This window comes from Papaver somniferum, chromosome 1, assembly GCF_003573695.1.
Source record: "Papaver somniferum cultivar HN1 chromosome 1, ASM357369v1, whole genome shotgun sequence".
In the NCBI taxonomy this organism is placed as follows: domain Eukaryota; kingdom Viridiplantae; phylum Streptophyta; class Magnoliopsida; order Ranunculales; family Papaveraceae; genus Papaver; species Papaver somniferum.
The window spans coordinates 219,414,772-219,422,329 of record NC_039358.1 but is presented as its reverse complement, the minus strand read 5'-3'; the positions used below and the strand labels follow the sequence as shown (position 1 = coordinate 219,422,329).

At 36.0% G+C, this 7,558-nt stretch overlaps 1 long non-coding RNA gene across 1 annotated transcript; it reads right to left on the bottom strand.

Annotated features, from left to right (window-relative positions):
- Positions 1 to 1,827: 1,827 nt before the first annotated feature.
- Positions 1,828 to 3,628, bottom strand: LOC113316310. Its single transcript, XR_003342991.1, has 3 exons — positions 2,843 to 3,628; positions 2,512 to 2,625; positions 1,828 to 2,081 (listed from the first exon to the last, which is right to left on the bottom strand). It is a non-coding gene; the product is annotated as an uncharacterized LOC113316310 (long non-coding RNA).
- Between the last annotated feature and the right edge of the window lie 3,930 nt (positions 3,629 to 7,558).

The following is a 7,558-nucleotide window of genomic DNA, read 5'->3' as shown; positions in this document are numbered from 1 at the left end:
GTATAGTACCACTACCAAAGATTAGAGATAAGATGCAGTACTATTTTTGACTTGTCAAGGTTTGTGAACTTGTACTACAAAACATGTCTTTATCAGAAACAAAGAAAAAAGGAGATATTGCTTGACTTGCAAAACATGTCATTATATGACCAAGATCGTTAGTTACTAAGGCACATAAAACAAAAACAAAATTGGATTCATTCACACCTAAAAAGGAGTCGTGTCACTGCTACAAAATCAGGAACTGAAGTAGATGAAACAGTTAATTTTACAACAATGAGTTTCATCTCAAGGCGGAACATTGGATAGCACAGTTTCATGGACAAGATTTCTGCTGTTGAATTTACATACTCAAGATCATTTTTTTTAATTACTTACATGTATGACCAAGTGCGACAGGAATAAAACTCAAAACGCTATAGCCGCTGTCCTTAAATACAGACTGCGTACATGTTGGTTATAAGCAATAAACTACCACACTGATTTTTCTAATACCTACATATACATAATCGACACATTTATTTTTACTACAAGGTGGATGTTTTTGAACCTGAGACTCAAAGGCTGAGAGTATACCGTCACATCATAGGGGAGCCATCATATATTCCAGTACCCGCGTCATTCCTGCAATTCATTTGCTCTAAACTTGCAGACAGGGCATGTTCCTTGCTGCCGCAGCCATGGGTCAATGCAGGTGGAATGGAACTGCGCTCGTCAAGAAAACAAGGATCAGAGAGATGGTTACAAGTTACAACGTATTGCTGGATGGAAATAATGAATTTTGACATTTTTTGCAAAAAATGAAGTTTAGACTCCACAACTAGTACAGAGCATATAGCATCTACAGCATAAATAAACAATAAGAAAAGGTAAGTGCTTGAATGGTGATAAACTGAGGGGCCCACACGCCACACCTGACGCAAACATGGAAGGGTACGGATGATTTCTCCGGCCCTCATTCACTTGCTCCAAGCAGATACTACAAGTTAGTTCATCCCCAGGTGCATTTGGAATAGCCTCTGCTTCACCAGAAACTTGATTACTCTGCTCAGTGAGGAAAAATCAATACACGACAAGCAACATGCAAATTAAAAGACAAAACTCAATTTCCTAACTTGTTTCTCAGAAGACTTTTAGTCCCACATCGCAAACAAAATAGACATCAGTTCAGTATTTAAACTTCAACATTGGCTAAACCCGGCATCGACCCAAGCATACAGGATCTGTGGCTGTGGGTTCGAGTGGTGAGCCTGCACCCCTAACAAAGGGGGCTAGCCCTGTCACACGCACGTGAATGACTGTTGCTACTGTCGGCTCACCATTTTTTTTTTTGTCTCGGCAGATTTTTATCCACCGGAAGATCCTTGCCTGATATGCGATCTAGGCATTCATTACCGCACCATATTTCAAGCCATGTTAACAAATTAACTTTCATTTTAAAACGACTTCTGGGCATGGTTCAAATTAAACTGGCTTGTAGGCAACTTCCAAGCACAAATACTTCAATTCATGGAATCATTGAATTGGAATTCTGCGACAGCAGGGCCGGACCAACTCCTTAGGAATCATAGGCAATCGCCTAGGGTCCCAATTTTATTTTATTGTATTCAACCGTTAGAAAGAAAGAAAAAAAAACTATTGTCAATCCCATAATCATGATTAAGAATTCAACATTGTACTAGTTTTAGTGGATTGGAGAAAACAATAGGGCAGGAAGACCAATTTTTCGTAGATTAACAATTCTTGTATAGTCGTTTTCCATTTGAAAATATTATTACATACTTATATTATTGTTTATTTTCTTGAAACATATTTATGTTGTGGATCTTCTTACTTTAAACGATCGGGAAAAAAAACGACTTTCGCCTAGGGCCCTTAAAAAACTTGGTACGGCCCTGTGCGGCAGCAAATATCAACTAATAATACTCAAAATATCAGTCAGTACTGTCCCTATCCAATTCATTGCGTGGCTGAAAAAAAAACCCACAGAATTTGTGGTGCCAACTCTACAACCAATGAGAACACGGCTGAAGATCTTCATGAGGATAGATATATCCAATCCAGAATCCAGCACTAGTAGCCTATATAAAGAACCTGAACTGCATCAGTCTTAACTCACACAAAATCCATATACATATACCTTCTTCAATAATCTTTCAATCAATCTAACTACAAAAATACATATACATGGCAACCATGGCTCTCTCTTCCCCATCATTTGCAGGGAAAGCTGTGACTCTAAAATCACAAACAGAATTCCCCGCCAATGTTAGATCTAGCAGCAACAGCAAGATCTCGATGAGGAAGACATCCGCAAAGAAGCCTGCTGCTTCTTCTGGAAGTCCATGGTATGGTCCAGACCGCGTCAAGTACCTCGGTCCCTTTTCTTCTGGAAGTCCATGGTGCTGATTCTTGCAGGTCTTCTAATTCTCAAATCAATATAAAAATTAAAATTGAGTATTCCCAAATTCCTTACATTTTAACAATACAAAAGTAAAAATGTAATTGTACCTGCATTTGATTTGGTGTAGCACCATCAACAAGCTTCCTACCCGAAAATTCCCCTGAAATCCTTTATTTTTATCAGGCTCTGGCTGCATAGTAAAAGCACAAGCTTTAAGGTCCCTGAAATTTAAGAAATTTACTTAGCGTATAACAAGGAAGAGAATGCAGATGGCTAGACAGGGCATCAATTTCTGATGGAAAAAATGGAAACTTGTATGTTTGTAGTGTTAGCCAAGCACAACAGTAACTTTCATTGAACACACCAAGACTATTGCTGCTCGCTTTGACGATATTGGCAAAAGCAAGTGCGCAGATGAAATTTAGACTAGAAACTTACAAGTTGTTGACCCACTGGTAGGTGGAACCGGTACTACTTGAGTCTCCTTACGCTCAGCACTAAAGTGGGAACGTTGTATTCGGATACAAAAACCTAAATGGACAGTAAAGAGAATAGTTTTCTTTGAAAACATTGACATTTACTAGATTTCACCCTGGACTTTTTCCAGCGAGGGGAAAGGATACTCTTTTAGGAGTAGCTTGTCTCCGATTTGTCTTTTGTTCCTGGGATGGACTTAGATTGGAGTTTTGTTTAGGATTGACCACCTCTGCATCTTCCTCCATTCCTTTATCTGCTTGGGCTAGTGGTTGTCTGGGAATCGCAAGGTGGTAGTTAGGCTGATCAGTGTGTCTTCATTTGGTGGGACTGGGATTCCAAGGCCATGTAATCGACTTCTGCAGTGGCATTTTGTTTCTGTTCCTTGCAAGCTCTAGCAGGACCTGAACATGCAAAGCAATACTCAAAATTTTGATCTTAGGAATTTATCAAAGCTATGAAACTGAGAGATCTAACTTACATTGCACAGTTATTCTCACACACACATAAAACAAGAATTCCTGGATTAAAAGGTTTGAAGTTACTCAACACAAATGGTTGGGATACGAAGTCATATAGCTCTGGGCAAGACGAACCCGGAAGAAGTAGCATTTACCCCCATTGGTTAAATTGTGATACATAAACGTATTCAGTAAAGCAAAGATAAATCTAGCAACGGCTTAGTTATGAAATTCTCATGCTTGCATACAGTGGATAAACGGTCTAAGAAATCTACAAAGAAACAACTAGGGGAAAAGGAAATATCATCAGTTCAATCGCTGGTTTACCAGCATGTTCTGAATAAACTTGAGCAACTGTTAAAACATCCACCGCATATCAAAACCAAAGTTTTAATAACTGGTGAAACACGAGGTTCATATTCTGAAACACCCATTGATTTTGAAAGCGGTTTTACCATCTCTGCATCTCTCAGCAAGTCCTCATCTCAATTCTCTTTATCCACCATTTTCTACACATACCAAAAAAAAAAAAAAAAAAAAAAAAAAAAAAAAAAAAAAAAAAAAAAAAAGACAATCTCATCAACACATACACTGAACAAAACAAAATGTCAATCCTAAGTACAAAATATAAGAATCGGTTACCCAAACTCAAATTTAACTAGTTAAACTTCATTCAAACAATTCAACAAACAGTTCGAGCTCATCCATCTAGAAATAAGAAATTCTAAACCATCGGTTCTTTTCTAAACTGAAAAACATCTCAACAAGTAGTAAAGATTGACGCTCTAATCAATGTGAGCAGCAACAAAAAAAATCAGAAGGAAGAAATTGATCAACAGACAACAAAAAGAAAAATAAAATCAGAAGGAAAGACAAAAAAAGTTGGACCATTTCTCGACGAGCTAAAATGAGAAGTAACCTTCAACAATGTGGGACAAATGTTTACATAGCCATGAGTCCATGACACACGTTGGGTAATAACAGGGCTTACACTCATCGACAATCTTCATTGACGGCCCAAAATGCTAAGTTTTATTTTTAGAATCTGCTCCAAAACTGAAATATATGCTTAAACAAAAAAAATTAACGATAATTTTTTAGCGACCACTTCTATATTCATCACTGGAATTTTAGAGTACAACATGGATTTAATTAATTATTATAAATTATGGCTTAATTGTAAAATATATATATATATATATATATATATATATATTCACAATGGTATCATCAATCAGAAATAAATTGTTAAACCAAGATCGAGTCCAATTTTGTGCACATTCCTTTTAAGAATGTGCATGTAACAAAATAATCTCATTGGTTGGTTTAAAAGAATCGTTATGCATTTTATTATTTTCTATTTTTTTGTTTTAATTTGAAGTTAATCTTAAAAATGAAATAATAACATACCATATAACCGGTAATACTTTGTTTAAGATGCATGTTATATATAACAGGTATATTTTAAAAATGAAATAATAAATATAACATATATGTTATATTTTTCAAAAGATAAACTAGCTTTACCAATAACATTGTAACCAATAAATAAGAGTAACGATGATCATTAATACTTTGTTTAGACAAAAAAACGTGATGATCAGTTGATTGTCCTTGATGATAAGAAAATAAGTGCATATCCATATAACCAATTAGTGCGTCTTCGAAGCAATTTTTGGTCTCACAGTTGGTATTTATTTTACCAGCGATCATATTCTCGATTTTTTGTTTAAGAAAAAATAATCACATAAACTCGTGATGATAAATTGTTTCTGTTAATGAAATCTCCATTTTTACTGAAATTTTTTTAACCCAATTTTTTAAATAATTGGTTTGATGATGAAAAGATCACTGCTTCCAGCTTGAAAATCGCTATATTTAAGTGATATCATACTTTTTTCTTTCCTAATATTAAAATTAAATTAAAACTAAAAGAAAAATAAATTATGAAAAAAATAACGGTTTTGCTAAGCCAACCAATAAGATTATTTTATTATGTGCACACTCTTTAAAGGAGTGTGCACAAAATTGGACTCACCGAAATCTATCTTCTTCTTTTCTTTTCGAAGCAACCAAAACCTATTTGATTAGTCAAAAGTCTGATGCTTGAATTTCCAATCTTCTGTTGAAACTAAAAAGATCTAGAGATACAATAGCCTATATACTTGAAAATTACTTTATCCATCATTTCACAGTTTAAAAAATTTATTACGACCTTTCTGACCAAACAGATCTTGGTAGTTCTATTTGTATCTAATCTGCAAGGTGGATTTGTTGTGTTCATCCATACTTTATACTTATTTTGTGTTTCCTCCCTTACCAAGATTGCTAATTAGCGTTTCCTCCTCAAAAAAATTGAAATTAGTGAATCCTCCTATATTTAGGAATTCCGTCCACTGCTGGGTTAGCTGAGTCAGTTGTTGTGCACGCGTGGAAAAAACTATACGTGTAAGGTTGGAGATAAAGCATCCGGAAGGTCGGAAATCTTCCAAAATTGTGTCGTTGGTTGAATAACGGTCACTTTCTCTTCATCTCCTCTTCTCATCTATATATAAATAAGAAGACCTATTGATTCAGCACAGTACCATTAGTTTTCTGAAAGTGTACAATCTGAAGACAGAAATAACTTAAGTGAAGAAGGAAACGCGAATCAATGGGGGAGTCATCCTCGAACTCCACCTGTAAGGTAAGTGATTCGCCATTCGGGGAGGTAATGTTAATTATACATTTACAGTGTGGAGGAAACACTAATAAAATTATACATTTCTAGTGTAGATGCAGCTACCAAATTTGCAAATCACCTTCATATTCATCCATGAAGTTCCCATTCCTGTACTCAAAATGCAGAAAATGTGATGGCATACGCAGGGTATGGGAAGCAAATACTGATGCTAACAAAGGAAGGATATTCTTAAAGTGCCTAAATCAACCAATCTGCAATGAATTTCAATGGTTAGATCAGGTTGTGCAATCACCAACAAGATGCACACAACAATCTAAAGATAGATGTGTCAAGTGTAGTAGTGATTCTCATTGGGTTTCAAACTTTCCAGAAGCTTCACCTGCATCCAAGAAACAAGTGAAACCTATTGATGAGTGTGATGGATGTTTTCCCAAAGGAAAATATGCAACTGAAGAAAAATATGACATGAAAATGATCCTTGATTCAGAAGTCAATGAAGAATTGTTTGATGAAATTTGTGTAAGATTCAAAGGTGTGATTGTAGAAAAAGATGGAGAAGAAGCTGAAAAATGAGACTGCAATGTTTAACAAAATGTATTTCATTACTTAGATCTAGGATTTCAAGTCTTAAACTGTTTTTTAATAGTATCTAGTAATGAAATAAAAAATGACGCATTCATAACTAATCCTCCAACCAAAACAAAAGGAATGCCTAAAAACAGAGTGTGATAGTTTTCTCTAAAATAACAAAAAAAAAATGACAATCTTACTGAACTAATTCCTCCATCTAGGTGGCTTGAACACCTGGGACTGTGGTCTGCTTGGTTCTCTAGCTCACTTCATCTGGATGAGATCCATACAAATGTTGGTAATTTCCAATTGTTGCAGACCTTGTGGCTGAAAGAGGTGCAAACCTGCATATACCCTGTGTTGGTGCAGATCTGCCTCTACCTTGTGTGGGGCAGTTGTAGTTGTACCAAACAACAAATATACAAAGCCTCTGCCCCTGGCTTGTGCTGGTGGTGGTGTTGCAGAAGCTCATCGTCCTCTACCTGGTGCTGGTGGTGGTGCATTAGATCCTCTTCCTTTGTCTGGTGCTGGTGGTGGTGCTGCAGAAGCTCCTCTTCTTCTTCCCCTGAAGTTCACAATTACTTATTAAACCTTTTAAACCATATGAGAAATTTATTCAAACAACAAAGTAGGTAGATAATTACCTGCCCTTTCCCATGGTCCTTGGAGCACTACCATTGTTTTTGGTTGTGCAACGCCTGATATTATGGGATTTAAAACCACAATGGGTGCGTCACCTTTTTTCCCTTCTTATATGACTCTTGTCCTTCAACATCAGATTTTATCCTCTTAGTTCTAGGTCTGCCCACCTTTGACTTGAACTTTGGTATATTGACCTCCATTTCAGGCTTAAATGCAACACATCAACATATTCAATACAACATAAATGCAACACAACAATATATTCAGTACAACTTTATTGCAGTTTAAATTCAATGCAAATTAAATTGCAGAATTCACCCCAAT